This window comes from Bidens hawaiensis, unplaced genomic scaffold (assembly GCF_021521415.1).
Source record: "Bidens hawaiensis isolate Kalapana, Puna unplaced genomic scaffold, B.hawaiensis_p1.1 tig00001920_1, whole genome shotgun sequence".
Classification (NCBI taxonomy): domain Eukaryota; kingdom Viridiplantae; phylum Streptophyta; class Magnoliopsida; order Asterales; family Asteraceae; genus Bidens; species Bidens hawaiensis.
The window spans coordinates 1,238,798-1,255,000 of NW_027491107.1; the positions used below are offsets into that span (position 1 = coordinate 1,238,798).

The window sequence follows — 16,203 nt, forward strand, 5'->3', positions numbered from 1 at the left end:
TAACTCAACAGTTTCCTTAGTCTTTTTTAGCTCCTCTTTGTCGGACGCTGCTGCCGCCAAGATTTATTCTTTTTCCGCCCGCGCAGCATCAAGTGCTTCATGGCTAGACGCTGCCGTCGCCAGGGCATCATCTTTATCGGCCTGCGCGGCAGCCAGCTCCCTCTTCAGGCGCGCAACTTCACTCTCCAGTGATGATTTTTCAGTGATAGACTGGACAAGAGCTTGGTCACGCGCCTCCGCCTCCAGCTCCAAGTCGCGCGCTCTGCGCGCGTACTTGGCCGCATCCGCCTCCGCCGCCTGCAGCTTCTCCCGCGCCGCCTGAAGCTCATGCCCGCGCTTCACGAAGGCGCTGTTGGCACTTGCTCTGTTCTCACTGAGCTCGGCTTGGAGCTTTTCAGCTCTCTCGCGAGCATCAGAAAGATGCCAAGCAGACACCTTAGCCTCTTGCTTGGCTTCCGCAAGAGCATCACGTACTTTTACGTAATCAGAGCGAAGCTCTTGGGAGGCAGCAATGAAGGCCGACCCAGCAAACATATGATCATTGAGCAGGTCGTCGCGAGCGCGGTCCTCCTGGAACCTCCTTTCAGATGGAGGCACAGCATGAGCCCAGAATTCCGCACACACCCCCATGGACTGAAATGTGCTATCTTCAGTAATATTCCATCTCGGGCGGTAAGTGTGATCGGCTTCCTGCAAAAACAAAGAAATTATCTAAGTCATCAAAACATTAAGATGGAAGCCTGCGCAGCGAGGCAAAAAAGAACCTATACCTGTGGGGATGAAGCAGAAAAGTCAGCGCCAGCCCCACGAGAAGGCTCCGCCGCGAAACCTCGTGGCGCTGCAGGGCTGGCGCGGGCGCCATCGGAGTCTTCAGCATGAACCTCCTCATCCTCCTCTGAAATAGGCCTCTTCTCCTGCGACCTAGAATCAAAATCGGTCTCGCGAGGAGGGATGTGCGCAGGAGGAGGTGAGGGAGGTCTCGGCGCCGCCAGATCGGCGCGCAAAACGGCCTCCTGCTCCTTAGTAATCCCAATGAGGGGAGATTCGTCGCTTGCAGGAGCAGGAGCAGAGCCAGCGGCGCTGGCGCCAGCGCCAGGAGTGCAGCCAGAAGCTTGTGCGCCAGCTACGGCTTCTATGAAAAAATCAACAACAACAAATGGTTCATGACTTGATCTAAAAGAAAGTCAGAAAAAAAAAAAAAAAAAAAGAGCGCAATACGTACCTTGGCGCAACTCCGTTCGCGAAGCAAACATCGCCATGAAGTCCATTCTACCCTTCTTTGAGGGTAAAACAGGGGACTTCGAATCGACCTCCGGCGCAGCCTCGGCATCAGGTTGCGCAGACGCCGGATCTACAAACATTTGAGTGAGCAAAGATTCATTAGTAATTCTATCAGAATCGCGCTCATAGAACCATAAAAGATAAGCAAAAGATAAGGAAAGTATACCTGTCGAGGGCGCAACACCGCTTCCCTTTTCCGCCGCGGGAAGGGAGGAGGTAGCGCCACCATACCTCAAGTGGACAGGAGGTCTGCCCACTTTTTGAGGCAGGGAAGCCAAGGAAACCTTGGTAGTAAATTCCTGGGTTTTCCTAAATCCCCCCGCCTGAGTAGGAGGATCCTGAACAACAGGGGCAACATCTTTTTTCTGTTTCTTACTGGCCCCTGCGCCAGTTTTCCCCTTAGCTTTACGCTTTAGTTGGGGCGCCTCCTCTTCCTCCTCCTCTTCCGCGAGCTCCAGCTCGTAATTTTCGAGCACATCTACAATACACACAACAGAAGTGTTAGCAAAATTTGGTATTATAAGGGAAAATGCATAACTACAAAGGCTTACCAGGCGCATCGCTGTCGAGGACAAATCCCAGATCAACAGGGATGAACATGTCATCAAAGCGATCAGGGAAACCAACCTCCCCAGCGCCGAGCGCGATGGAGCCACCCTCCATATGCTCATCATATGCGGCGTGGATATACTCCTTGGTGACTGCACAAAACAAGTCAAATGATATCAGCAAAAAAGGAATTATATTCGCGCAAAAATAAAGCAATGAGATTAACTTACATAACCCGTCGACTTGGATAACGGGCTCAAGCGCGCTGTTCGCCCACCTCTTGCTCATACCAACCCCCACCAGCGCCTCCTCACAAATGTTCTTGGCGGGGGATGGTTCAGCGGTCAGCTTATTAACCCAGGCGCCAGTTGGGTTCTTGAGGACACCCACATCCGCAGGCGCAGAAGAGATCGAGCGCATGGTCATACGGATGGGGATTACACCAGCCCTTATGTAAAAAAACCTCTCAGACCAGTCATGAAGGCTCTTGAATGAAACAGTGGAGCACTTCACCTTCTGACTGCGAGGAATGAAGGAGAACCAAGAATCTTGGATCTTGGGCTTGTAAAAAAATTGAAAGCGCCGAGGGGTGGGCTCCTCGCGCTGGGATTTGCACATGAACTCAAAGTGAGTCATGCGCACAAGTCCAAACGGATGGACTTGGGATATATGAATCCCATAGAACTTAAGCAGTGCACCCACAAACCTTGTCATCGGGAGACGAAGGTTGCAGTGGGTGAAAAAATGGCTATATAGGGATATATAGCCGGCAGGCGGGTCCGCCGCCATTTGCCCGGCCCCAGGCAACATGCAGCCAAACACAGGGAGAAACCCCTGAGAGGCGATAAGGCTGTCAAGATCAGCCTGCCTCAATTTGCAGGGGATTTCATTCCACCTCTTCACAGCTTTGGTCCTCCCTACCTCCTCCGATGAGACCTCAGCAGCCTTCTTCCCCTTGATGGTCTTCTTCAACGTCGACATCACTAACGATTTCACACGGCAATGGATGGGGGAGATTGTGTTGTCTGAGCTATCAGACATACAACTGTGACAACGAACGAAGATTGCTTCTGAATAACAAAGGTAATCAGAAGACAAAGAAACAAAAGCTCTGAATAATAAACAAGAAGATGAAGGATAAAAAACCTCTAAGGGTTGGCTTTTATAGGCCCAGGAGAGACAAATATGGGTGCTGATCGGACTTCACGCGCCCCCACTCGCAGGTGATAGCCAACGCGAGCGCGACACGTGTCAATCACACTGTGTGAGGGGACACGAAAAGAAATAATACAGCTGTTGCCAGAGTTCACGCGCCACCACTCGCAGGAACGGACCAACGCGAGCGCGACACGTGTCCTTGACAGCATATGAGGGGACACGAAAGGCAACTGTAGCACCTCGAGCACACGAAAGGCCTGACACGTCTCCATCACTGACGCATGTCAGCAACAACCAACCACGTTCAGGGACGGTTCGCATGTAACCAAAAGGATAGAATTTCGCGCAACGATGAATAATAAGAAGAAAAAGACAAACCACTACTAAAAGACCAAACTGATAAGTCTAATATCTATCTTGCCTCGCGCGCGCGAGACAAGACACACATTAGACTGGGGGGGCTTGAAGAGGTATGTACCCGCCTCAACACCGAGCAAGGCGGGTCAACCCACAAGATATAGACAAGAAGCTTGAAATCAAGACATTATGAAGGCACAAAGCCAAAACCTACGCGCATGGCGCATATCACATATGCTCATGCATCACATGCTCAGGCATCATATGCCCAGGCACCACACATGCTCAGGCATCACACATGCTCAGGCATCATATGCCCAGCCACACATATGCTCGCGCATCACATATGCTCATGCATATCACATATGCACGTGGCACATCAGCGCGCGGCGCATATCACATCTGCGCATGAAACATCTGCGCGTGAGAATAAAGAGAAGACCTCGCGCATCCTCAGGATTGGCGCATATCACACATGCACATAATCAACCTCGTCCTTATCCAAATCAGGATTAGGGCAACCTTGATTGTGCACGTCAGACAACCTTCCAGAAGGTATCTTTTTAAGGAATAAGAATATGCTGATGTTGACAGCTGCCAAATGAAAGGTGGACAACTCAGCATAAACCATGTGCTACCACGTGATTACAACCAATGAAAAAGCACCAGGTGTCCCCAAGGACACGTGGCGCCAAGCAATTGGAGGAGGCCAACAAAACCCTAATTGGGTCTGAGCCCAATCAGTGGAAACCCTAGCACTATAAATACAGCATCAACTCCACAAGGAAGGATCATCAAATATCACCTGATAACATACAATCACAGAGTATTCAGCTATTAAGCAATACACTCTAAATTCCTTACTCTCACATATTATTATCTTCTCCCACAAATACTTATTCTCACACCGGAGGGTTACCCCAAAGAGGACCCCTCTGTCCCTTTCTGAGGGGTAAGTTTACGGTGCTGTTCATTTTGTAGGTGGAAGAACCCAGATCCAAGAGAAACTATCGGTGAAATAGCATAATCACACCCGAGGAAAGTAGATCGTCTACCAGTGAGTCGATCCACGTTTCTTCAAAAGGTTAAGAAGGTTGTTGCTTGCGTTAACTTGATTATCAAGAGTGAATAACCCCATAGTGTAAAAGTTTAAGGATAAATGACTTTAAAACTGAGTATGATCAATGTAACTTAAGTGGTGTATATATTGAGGATGACACTCAAATTGGTGAATTACTATTGAACGGCAACTTGTCCTACAAAGAACCAATTTCAAGTATTTAGAGTCGTTTGTCCATAGTGACGGGGACATAGATGGTGATGTAGCCCACGGTTTGGTGCAAGTGGACTACATCTACCTAAGTATTGCGTAACAGAGGTTCTCGATGAGGACACAAAGAAAACGTAAGCACAAAAGACAATAGTAGCAGAGGTGATTGATGTTGAAGTGGATATGTAAGGTTGGATTGGATTAGAAATGAAGTGATTCAAGAAAAGTTAGGGTGACATGTATCTTGTATAAAATAAAGGATGAGGATTGAAATGGTTTACTCATTTACGGAGGAGACATATTACAAAACTAGAGAAAACTTTCTACCCTAATTTCGAATGGAAGAAGCATAAGAGGTAGATCTCAATTGATATGGTTTGAGCCGATTATATGGACTTGTTAGACTTGTAATTCTCCAGGGACAGGATCAAAAATATGAGTAAATAGAGTCGTGGGTTCAAAGTTATCTACTCTTAGGGGAGCATATATTTTTGTCATAAATTTGTCTTGGGACCATAATGCTAGCTTCTTCAAAATATCTCATCTTACCTTAGTATTTCCTTTCCATTTGTTTTGCCTTTACCTTAGGTCTGTATTTACATAAATACATTTTAGAAAACCCTATGCGTACTTTCAATAGATATACACTTTTACTATATTATTAACACTCACCTCATCAAGTTGCTTCTTTTTTTCATTATTATCACCTTAGCCACAATCTATGTTATCCGGCCTTATTACACTTTACATGTAAAAAAATAAGTTATTTTAGAGACGAAGTGAGAACATACTATCTATCCCTTGAAATAACGGTAAAGTTTGCTATAATCTCACGCTAGGGTATAGCCCGTATTACACATGGTGGAAAAACATGTCAACAAACATAATAAATTTAAACAACAAATTCAAGCAACACAAAACTTCTTCAAACTTTCGGGCCAAAACATTAACCATTTACATTGTATAGATATTAAAAGTTAAAAGTTACAATAAGTTAATGTACATCGAACAACCAAAAAACATCAACAAAAGACATAAACATGGTCTTTCATATTAAACCACCATCAACTTCTTCAAACATTTTACAAAGAAACTCATTTTGCTTCACCACCTGAGAATATAATAAAACAATAGCATCCAAATTAAATATACCATTAAAATAATAACATATTTAATAATGAAAGCTCGTGTTACACACAAATGAAAGTTACAATAAAAGTAAAAAAAAAGATATTACATGTAATACGTAAATTGAGTTATATTATATAATGATTTTTATTTATGACTTTTATAATAAGTTTTTGATATATTTATACATTATTAATTATAAATTATAATTTGCAAACCAAACTTTGGTGTTTGATTTATGTCGATATTATTATACATATTATGTGTATAAAAATGATTTTTAGAACAAAATGTTAGGTCAATTTAACATTTAAACTTATAATTTGTAACCTTGACAGTGACCCGTATTCTCAAATTACTTACTTGTGCTTTAGCAAATACCTAAAATACCCTTACGTTCAAAATACATATTTCCCTTCACCTGCAAACAAACCTAAAATACCCTGAAAACATACTAAAAGTAGTTCAAATGTACTTGAATGCAATCTCCAAAATCACTTAGCTGCTAATTAACCCATTAAATGCCTCTTAATGGATTTTTTTTTACAAAATTAACATTTTTATTTAAAATTCTCTCTACAAAAGTGATCATGGTCATCATAATTTTTCAAACTAAGAGCAACTAACATAAGAGCCCCGTAATGTATCGGGTGATAGTAAAAACCGTTAGTTTTACATAAAACAAAATAACTTTTTAATGTGTAAATAAAAATATATTTGGGTTACTAATAAATTACCTATTCATCGATTAAGATATTCTCAATGGACCATTCTCATTGGGTTTGTTATCCTTTAAATACCATAACTTCATTATACGCACCTTCAAGACATAGGCGTTTATAAGAACATCGAGTTCACTCAACATCGTTATCTTTTGTTGCTCTATTGGCGCTGCTTGTAAAGATTACAACAGTGTTTAAAAAAAATTATAACATTATTCAACTTTAAGAATAAAAGACAACATCTATAAATAGTATATATGACAAAGAAAATAATGATTTAAATAGCTATATACTTACCGTGTGATCACTTTTTGTTCTCATTCATTCAAGATATTATATGAGTGAACCTATTACGAAATCTAATTAGTTAAAATGAAAGTAAAAGTTTTATAAGATTACTGTTAGCTCTAAAATTGAAAATAGATTCGATAAAAAAAATAGTAATAATTTTATAATTTGATTCCATAATGATTCGAAAAGAGTTTCATTTTAAAACGAAATTACACGACCTAATTCTTATTAGTTGAATTAAAAAATGATCCAAGAATGCATTCGCTGATTGCAAACGCGGTATGCGTAGATGTTACAGACGATTAATCAATTTCTTTTTCTAAAGCTGTGACTTTATCCTTGTTAGTGCTATCTATAATGATATTTGAATCAAAAGCTTGCAATTGGTATTTTTGTTTATCTCCTATTTTGTAAAAAATGAAACTCAGGTAAGTGCTTTTTTATAAACATATGTATAAAAAAAACATATTTCATTTAGCTCCTTGATGCCTATAATAACTAGTTATTTCGGTTTTCTACTAACGGCTTTAACTATAACCTCAGCTCTATTTATTGGTCTGAGCAAGATACGACTTATTTGAAATGAATTGCACAATTCATAAAAGGAAATCTTTCCGCGAACTTCTGTGTATTTCTAGTTACTTATCGTGTCAATTAACAATTCTTGGTCATTGAGATTCGTGGTAATTCGGATAATATTTAGGTATAGATATTAGCTCTTTTTTCTCCTTTCAAACAAATTGAAATGATTGAAGTTTTTCTTTTTGGAATCGTGTTAGGTCTAATTCCTATTACTTTGGCTGGATTATTTGTACCTGCATATTTACAATACAGGCGTGGCGATCAGTTGGACCTTTGATTAATTCCCTTTTTTTACCTCCTCCTTTCTTTAATATCCAGGAGGTCAAATTAAGATTGTTGTTCCAGTTCCAGTTAGTGTTTCCGTCGAATTCGATCGAAGAAGATCCGAATCACGCTCTGTAGGATTTGAACCTACGACATCGGGTTTTAGAGACCCGCGTTCTACCGAACTGAACTAAGAGCGCTTTCTTATCATAAAAGAGAATACTGTAAAGAAAAAAGAAAAGGATGGCCCCAATACATCTTATATGCATACTATATAGTGTCATCAGAATGAAAGATTCTATATGATATGTCCATTGTGAGTTGATCTTAAAAAATACCTCATTACTGCTCAAAGGAGAAGTAATAGGTAGGGATGACAGGATTTGAACCCGTGACATTTTGTACCCAAAACAAACGCGCTACCAAGCTGCGCTACATCCCTTCCGTTGGTCTACAGTGTCATTGTAGAGAATTCCTGTCTTGTTTTCCACATCGTTATCTCCTTCTATTAAAATCTATAATTTTTCTTTTCATTTCCTCTTTTTGGTCTCATTTAACATATAATAATAGCAAAAGACTTCTATCTATATGAAATATAGAACGGAATCCCAAGAAAAAATAACTGAGTCTTTTTGGGGAATATTGGAGAAGAAAATGACGTTTTTTCTGTATTTAACAAAAAGTCAATCTTTTTTACTAGATCATTGTACATTTAAATATGTATTATCTTATTGATTACAATAAAATGAAAAAATGAAGGAGGTTTTTCAATGCGAGATCTAAAAACATATCTTTCCGTGGCACCGGTACTAAGTACTCTATGGTTCGGTTCTTTGGCAGGTTTATTGATAGAGATTAATCGTTTTTTCCCGGATGCGTTGACGTTCTCATTCTAGTTATTGGCGCGGGACGGAATAAAGAATATTAGAGATACAATTAAATATCAGCCCCCTCTTTTCTCTTTTTTCCCTTTTTTAGAAGAAGGGAGGAAAGAGAAAGAATAAAAGTGCATTCAACAGCTGTGAGACTCGGGTTCAGTTTGAAATTGAATTAATATTCAATTTCTATGTAAGTCGAATACAAACAGTGGTTCTCGGGAAAGAGTATTATATAAGATACTTATTTATAAAATATAAAATTCTGTACTGTGATTTGAAAGTTTAGAAATCTTTCTATCTTATTTCCGATATTGAGTGTAGTGAAATCTTGCATAAGAGGATAGCAAGTTACAAATTCTATTTTGTTTTTTCCTTCCTTTCTTCTTTTTCGTTTCGGATTGAGAGAGGAAGAGTTGAGTAAATGAAAAATCCAAAGGAGGTTCATGGCCAAGGGTAAAGATGTGCGAATACCGGTTCTTTTGGAATGTACCGCTTGTGTTCGAAACGGTGTTAATAAGGAATCAACGGGCATTTCCAGATATATTACTCAAAAGAACCGGCACAATACGCCTAATCGATTGGAGTTACGAAAATTCTGCCCATATTGTTACAAACATACGATTCACGGGGAGATAAAGAAATAGATTGAAGCGAGTACTTGCGCCATTATCTTAATCTTACAAGGCAAGGAAAGGGAAAAATGACATTATATATATAACATATTTAACATAGTTAAAAATAATTATAAACAAACCAAATCCTATTTATTTATTCTAATTATGTATCCGGCTGAAATAGAATTTTAGGGATAAGAAATAAACTAACCAAACCATGGATAAATCCAAGCGAACTTTTCTTAAATCCAAGCGATATTTTCGTAAGAGTTTGCCCCCGATCCAATCGGGGGATCGAATTGATTATAAAAACATGAGTTTAATTAGTCGATTTATTAGTGAACAGGGAAAAATATTATCTAGACGAGTAAATAGATTGACCTTAAAACAACAACGATTAATTACTATTGCTATAAAACAAGCTCGTATTTTATCTTTGTTACCTTTTCATAATAATGAGAAACAATTTGAAAGAACTGAGTCGACCACTAGAACTCCTAGTCTTAGAGCCAGAAAAAGATAGGTTTACTCTTTATTAACTTCAATTCAAACCCCCATCCGAATTCAAACGCGGATTTCTATTTTGTGGTCAAAATCCAAGAATCCGGATTGAATTCTCGTGTCATAAGAAAAAAAAAAGAAGAATCTGGGAAGAAGAAACTTTTTTATTGAACGTGCTGATTCATTTTTATTTTGACTACTTTCTTTTCTCATATTTTATCATATTCTATTCATTTTGATTTTCTTTTTTATTCGACCTTCCCGGAGTTCATTCTCCGGGAAACTCCGTTTAGCCGGTGGATTCCTTCCAACTTACTTCTTTTATGATCTCATTGGAAATCATATAAAGACAATTCCTATTTGATATAGCTATTTGTGCAAGTATTTACGATTAAGAAGCAACTGTCTCTTGTACAGATCATTTATTAATCTACTATAACTATAGCATACCCCCCTTTCGCGAACTGCTGCATTTATTCGAGTGATCCACAAACGACGAAAATTTATTTTTTTCCTATCCCTATCCCGATGAACCGAAACCAAAGCTCTTATTTTTTGTTGAGTAATAGTTCGAGTAAGTCTTGAATGAGCCCCCCGAAAGCTTGATGCAAATAAACGAATTTTTGTTCTACGTCTCCGAGCGATATATCCCCGTCTAATTCTGGTCATTGAATAAATGAAACTTTAACGAATAACTAATAGATTTCCTAGATTTCCTTTCTTTTAGTTATTCTTTTGCCCCTTTCCTAGTATATTAATAACAAAACTGATTTTTCCAATGTATAAACTAAGAATTCCAATGGCTTTGGCTACTATAACCTTCCCAACCACAATTTTTTATTTTTTCTAGGCATTTCACCTCGAAATACGAAATTGTACTATACTAGGTATTAAAAAATCAAAGTAATGATAAAGAAATAGTGGATTCCATCGTTTCTATGGTTACTTCTTAAACGGTGAGGTCTTCTCTATACACCGGAGCCTTTACTTCATTTAATCAATGTTATTGCTAACTTGTATAGTTCACATTCTTCGGCTCTACCAATGAATTATCCAGTAATAGGTCTTTCACAACAAGCTCTACCTATACAGTAACGGTATTTAATTATGAAGGTTGGCTGGGTAGCTGACCCTGTTAGTCCGTTCTTGCAAGAGGTGTCTATGTTAACTAAAATTTCCTCCGCTTAATGGATAACCATTTGCTACCAATGGAGAATTGCTTCTCATTTTGAATTGAGGTGAGTGGATTTACACCATCAGAAACCATAAATTTCATCCATTTTTAGATAGGAAATATAGTTTGTTTTTCCTTTATATCCTATTTGATCATTGATATTCGAACATTGTTCTCTTTCCTTTGTTCTAGTTCATGATCTGAACAAGTCGCACATACACCCTAGTACATGTTCCTCGACGCTGAGGGCATCCCCGAAGCGCGGGGGATTTTGTGACATTTCTAATTGGCTGTCTTGTCTTTCTAATAAGTTGTTTAATCGTTGGCATGTTGAATCATATACATAATGGGCTGGTTTAGATCGATCCTAACCGGATGATTATGAATTACTTTTATTCAATAGAATAATAAAGATTCCATAGAATAATAATATTCAACTCGGCAGGGTTCATTTCAGAATTGACGCGAAATCCAGGTTATTGTCATTCAACCGCCACAAGATCAAAATTTCCATAAGCTTGGGCCTCTGTTGCTGACATAAAAACATCTCTTTCCATGTCTTCGGATACAACCCATAATGGTTAGCCCGTTCTTTGTACATAAACCCTTGTCAGGGTTTCACGTAGTTTCAGCAGTTCTCCCACTTCCATGATGAATTCTCCCGTTGATACTTCAAAAAAAGAACCAGCAGGTTGATGGATCATTACCCTGATGATATAAGATAATAAAAGGTTTCTCTCTTTTTCATGATGAGGGGAAGATAAAAGAAAGATAAAAGAATAACAAGAAAAAAAGATAGAATCGAACAACCGTACGAGTATTATGCATTGCATACGGTTCTACAATAAAATTGACCCTTACCTTCCATCAAAGAAATAAAAAATAGGATCCCTTCCTTTCGGAGGAATTCAAAAATAATATGATGGCTCCGTTGCTTTATATATTTATTATATTATATTTTTTTTGTCTGTGATTTGTCTGTCATTCAGCAATCCCAAAGTTGTTTTTTATTTGATCAAATAAACTAAGGAAAAAAGAATTTTTTTTTCGCTCCATAACATAAATAGAAATATTGTTAAGAGACCTCTGGTGTGAAAAAAGTTTGTGACGCTGAACTGGACTTCCAAAATAAGAAAATAGGAAATACGTTTTTATCATATTACTCTCTCGATACATAAGCTAATGTTGTGAAAACAAAAAAAAAATTTATATCGAATTCAAAGTGCCATGCTTTTATTACTTAATATTCATATTTCATATGGCGAAGGCATAGTCTTCTTTTTTCTCTCAAATAAATAAAAGCCTCATTGGCGCCAAGCGTGAGGGAGTGCTAGACGTTTGGTAATTTCTCCTCCGACCAGGATAAAAGATCCCATTGAAGCGGCGTATCCCATGCATATTGTATGTACATCTGGTTGCACAAATTGCATAGTATCATAAAGAGCCACTCCCGGTATTACCCATCCGCCAGGAGAGTTTATAAATAAATACAGCTTTTGGGTATCTTCCTCGATACTGAGATATATCATAAGACCAATAAGTTGATTTGAGATCTCGCTATCAACCTCTTGACCTAAAAAAAGTAATCTTTCTCGATAAAGTCGGTTGATTAGGGTCAAATTGTATCCTTTAAGAACCGTACAGGCGCCTTTTAACGCATACGGTTCAAAAAAAAATCAATGTGTATATTCCAATACTTTTTCTTTTTTCATAGAAAGTTCCTTCTAACTTATAATAAAAAGATTTTTTTCACTAAATATGAGTTTGTCTTCCTTTCCTTATAACGAACGTAAAAAAAAAGAATTCATTAAACTTATCCAATTAACTTCTCATTGATGGATTGTTTCATCGAGATCCAATCCAAATCACGATGTCATTTTCTTGTTCTTAAATGGGCCTCTTTAATCTTTTTAGGTTTATGCTCTGCTCCGGGTAAAGATCCGCCCGATTTTGATTTGCACATATAGTACAAATGCTCCCATTACCACTTCTTTTTGTTATCCCCCCCCCTTTTTCAATTCATGCATTCCGTAAAAAGGTTGACGGATTTATGCATATTACTCAATTGATTAACATAATAGTTTGAAAAAAAAATTTCTTAAAAAAAGGAATACTTTATGATATAAAGATATAAAATAGAAATAGATATATTACCACTTGGTTTTTTTTTAACGAAGCCTGGATACTTCAATGTAGTAGTCCAACTAAGACAACCATAAATTCTTCTAATTGATAATAGAAATCCGAACCCCCCCCCCCCCAAAACGGATCTAATTGCACTTCACGCTCCAAATTTTTGATGATGAAATGAATCTTTCGTGGGCGAAACAGAGGATATCTCGATTGGGAGAAAACGGGGAAATCCCATATGACCAAATATATCTGACAAGTCGCACTATATGTCAAGCCAAGATGCATCTTCCTCTCCAGGACTTCGAAAAGGTACTTTTGGAACACCAATAGGCATTAAATGAAATAAAAAAGAACTAAGTACTATATTTTACTTTGATGTGGAAACGTAACAAAGCCTTTCTTTTTCTTTATAATATTGTACTTTATCCTAATCAGATTTTATTCAATTCATAAGATTTTATTCATAATTGATGAAAATTTTATAAAGAAAGCAAGAAAAAAGGGGAAAATTATTACGAATAGTGTCCTCTAATGATGAACAAGTATGGGCACATTCGCTCATATAAAATGGCATTCACTTCCCCATTGCGTATTGGTACTTATCGAGTATAGAATAAATCTGCTTCTCTTTGTTCCTACGAACAAAATTGTTCCATTATTACCAACAGAATAGAACAAATATGAACCCTTGCGTTGAAATATATTACTAAAACTAAATAGGGGGGTCCATAAGATAGTCATAGTATAGTCTTTTCCTATGCAATAAAGTTACATAGTGTCTTTTTTCTTTCATAAAGGGGTATTTCCATGGGTTTGCCTTGGTATCGTGTTCATACCGTTGTATTGAATGATCCCGGGCGGTTGCTTTCTGTTCATATAATGCATACAGCTTTGGTTGCTGGTTGGGCCGGTTCGATGGCCCTGTATGAAATAGCAGTTTTTGATCCTTCTGACCCTGTTCTTGATCCAATGTGGAGACAGGGTATGTTCGTTATACCCTTCATGACTCGTTAGGAATAACCAATTCCTGGGGCGGTTGGGGTATCACGGGGGGGACTATAACTAATCTGGGTATTTGGAGTTACGAAGGTGTGGCTGGAGCGCATATTTTGTTTTCTGGGTTGTGCTTTTTGGCAGCTATCTGGCATTGGGTATATTGGGATCTTGAAATATTTTGTGATGAACGTACAGGAAAACCCTATTTGGATTTGCCCAAGATCTTTGGAATACATTTATTTCTTGCAGGTGTGGCTTGCTTTGGTTTTGGTGCATTTCATGTAACAGGCTTGTATGGTCCTGGCATATGGGTGTCCGATCCTTATGGGCTAACAGGAAAAGTATAATCTGTAAATCCATCGTGGGGTGTGGAGGGTTTTGATCCTTTTGTTCCGGGAGGAATAGCTTCTCATCATATTGCGTCAGGGACTTTAGGCATATTAGCAGGTCTATTCCATCTTAGCGTCCGCCCGCCCCAACGTCTATACAAAGGATTGCGTATGGGCAATATTGAAACTGTCCTTTCCAGTAGTATCGCTGCTGTCTTTTTTGCAGCTTTTGTTGTTGCCGGAACTATGTGGTATGGTTCAGCGACTACTCCCATCGAATTATTTGGGCCTACTCGTTATCAATGGGAACAGGATACTTCCAACAAGAAATATATAGAAGAGTCAGTGCTGGATTAGCCGAAAATCAAAGTTTATCAGAAGCTTGGGCTAAAATTCCTGAAAAATTAGCCTTTTATGAATACATCGGAAATAATCCGGCAAAAGGGGGATTATTTAGGGCGGGTTCAATGGATAACGGGGATGGAATAGCGGTTGGATGGTTAGGACATCCTATCTTTAGAGATAAAGAAGGTCGTGAACTTTTTGTACGCCGTATGCCTACCTTTTTTGAAACATTTCCGGTCGTTTTGGTAGACGGAGACGGGATTGTTAGAGCCGATGTTCCGTTTCGAAGGGCAGAATCTAAGTATAGTGTCGAACAAGTTGGTGTAACTGTTGAGTTCTACGGTGGTGAACTTAATGGAGTCGGTTATAGTGATCCTGTTACTGTCAAAAAATATGCTAGACGCGCTCAATTGGTGGAAATTTTTGAATTAGATCGTGCTACTTTGAAATCTGATGGTGTTTTTCGTAGCAGTCCAAGGGGTTGGTTTACTTTTGGACATGCTTCATTTGCTTTGCTCTTCTTCTTCGGACACATTTGGCATGGTGCTCGAACCTTGTTTAGAGATGTTTTCGCTGGTATTGACCCAGATTTGGATGCTCAAGTAGAATTTGGAGCATTCCAAAAACTTGGAGATCCAACTACAAGAAGACAAGCAGCCTGATACAACTACAACATTTCTTTTACAACATTTCTTTGGTCTCTTTCGAATCGATTTTCTTTTAATGATTTTATTTTGGTTTTATATAGGGTACCAGATAAATCTTGATTTGAATCGTCATTTTTTTTTTGTTACTCTTGCTCTTTCTTTATCCGGGATATATGATCCCCCCAAAAATAAACAGGTATGGAAGCTATAATTGTAAACCACGATCGAATTTATGGAAGCATTGGTTTATACATTCCTCTTAGTCTCGACTCTAGGGATAATTTTTTTCGCTATCTTTTTTAGAGAACCGCCGAAAATTTCAACTAAAAAAAAATTCAATGATTTTTCATTATCGCAATTGAAGTAATATTGGGAGGCTCATTACTTCAATTAGTCCCCATGTTCCTCGAATGGATCTCTTAGTTGTTGAGAAGGTTGCCCAAAAGCGGTATATAAGGCGTACCCAGTAAAACTTACAAGTAAACCAGATATAAAGATGGCGACTAGGGTTGCTGTTTCCATTATTATATAATTTCAAGACCACAATGGATCTATGATAAGATCGTTTATTTACAATGGGATGGTATACAAAGTCAACAGATTTCAATGAATAAAATAGGATTTATGGCTACACAAACTATTGAGAACGATTCTAAATCTGGCCCAAGACGAACTACCGTAGGGGCTTTATTAAAACCCTTGAATTCTGAATATGGTAAAGTAGCTCCTGGGTGGGGAACGGCCCCTTTGATGGGCGTCGCAATGGCTCTATTTGCGGTATTTCTATCTATTATTTTAGAGATTTATAATTCTTCCGTTTTATTGGATGGAATTTCAATGAATTAGATCTATAAGAACCCCCAAGTCCTAGCTTTTAAATAAAAAATGAATCCTTTAGAGCTCGGATTTCTAGCTCATTCGATTTTGGTAGTTCGATCGTGGAATTTCTTTGTTTCTGTATTTCTGGAATATGAGTGTGTGACT

At 38.6% G+C, this 16,203-nt stretch overlaps 1 non-coding gene and 1 pseudogene across 2 annotated transcripts; both read right to left on the bottom strand.

Annotated features, from left to right (window-relative positions):
- Positions 1-7,970: 7,970 nt before the first annotated feature.
- Positions 7,971-8,044, bottom strand: TRNAP-UGG (transfer RNA proline (anticodon UGG)). The gene has a single exon. It is a non-coding gene; the product is annotated as a tRNA-Pro (tRNA).
- Positions 8,045-10,869: 2,825 nt separating this feature from the next.
- Positions 10,870-13,349, bottom strand: LOC143599731 (ATP-dependent Clp protease proteolytic subunit-like; annotated as a pseudogene). Its single transcript, XR_013147342.1, has 3 exons — positions 13,166-13,349; positions 12,084-12,377; positions 10,870-11,477 (listed from the first exon to the last, which is right to left on the bottom strand). The product of XR_013147342.1 is annotated as an ATP-dependent Clp protease proteolytic subunit-like (transcript).
- Between the last annotated feature and the right edge of the window lie 2,854 nt (positions 13,350-16,203).